We start from the raw sequence: 1,415 nt of genomic DNA, 5'->3' as shown, positions 1-1,415 counted from the left end.
TGCCGCTACCGGACCAAGGCTTGCGATACTAAATTTGGGGAAGAATGTGAGTGTGTGTGTGTTTTTGGGGAGATAATATCTGAACCCCCAGCCCCTCCAGCAGCGTTAAGCTTACTCGGCAGGTGCATACAGGCAGAGAACGGTGCTGAGGAATCGTTGTCATAGAAACGCAACGTCTGGCGTTATCTGAAAGACTTCCGGGCTGTGATGCAACCTCGGTCACGTGGACCATGACTTCCGTACACACACCCAGAAATAACACTCCCATGCACAAGGCCCAGGGGAGGGTTTCAGTAAATGTTAATTAATAAAGTAGCAGATGTGACGTTTTAAATCTTCTAAAGCTGCCCCCGTCTCTTCTTGTGTGTTAATTTTATGTACAGTCAAATCATGTGAAGCGCATTCGGAATGAAATCCGTGAACCGGTTCTTTTGAGTAACTTGTGAAACTAGCCTTTTTTTCTCGCGTCTCACCTGTTCATACACTCTTCTAGCACAAAGGACACTTTTTTCCATTCAGTTTCTCTCAAGGGTCAGTGCGCGTCAACCACTGTTCACGGAACCACAAGTGAGCTAGGGGGAGGGGTCAGATGTGAACTGTCCAATCAGAGTGCGTGCTTAAAAATAGACTCGTATATAGAGAAGGTTAGGCTTATTTCTCGCTTTACCAACCTTTTCAAAATGCGTCCAACTCGTCTGGAGCTAGACATCCTCTTCACTGACGGCAAGGTACTCCTCCCACTTCTGAAATACTGGTTATGCCCAGTATTGTAATCGGTAGTTGTACTCACTGCGTCCAACCCGGAGTGTTAAACCATAATCTTTCAACTGAACTCAGCTGTCACTGTTCATTTGCAAAATTACACATCAGGTACCATCATAAATAGTATTGTTTTGATGAATCAAAGCTCAATGAAAATGTTTTCTTTCTCTGACATGAGTGCTTTTTGACAAAGAAATTGCTTTTGTAATACAATGAAATCCAGAAATATTTGGACAGTGACACACTCTTTATGATTTGGGCTCTGCATATCACTACATGGGATTTGAAATGAAACAACTACAATGGAAGTGAAGTGCAGACTTAATTCAAGGGGTTGAACAAAAATATGATTAAACGTGTAGTAATTGTATTTTTATACAAACGCTCCTCATTTCAGGGGCTCAAAAGTAATTCAAAGAGAAACATAACTCCAAGTAAAGTTTTACTTATCAATATTTTATCAATATTCAGAATCCTTTGCAGGCAATGACTGCCTGAAGTCTGGAACCCAATGACATCACCAAACACTGGGTTTCCTCCTTTGTGATGCTTTGCTAGGCCTTTACTGCAGCTGTATTCAGTTGTTGCTTGTTTGTGGGTCTTTCTACCTAAAGTTTTGTCTTTAGCAAGTGAAATGCATTTAAGATTGGGTT

The sequence above is a fragment of the Fistularia commersonii genome, chromosome 20, assembly GCF_037954325.1.
Source record: "Fistularia commersonii isolate RoL2024-O1a breed Wild chromosome 20, RoL_Fcom_v1.0, whole genome shotgun sequence".
Lineage (NCBI taxonomy): Eukaryota > Metazoa > Chordata > Actinopteri > Syngnathiformes > Fistulariidae > Fistularia > Fistularia commersonii.
This window is presented reverse-complemented; position numbering follows the sequence as displayed.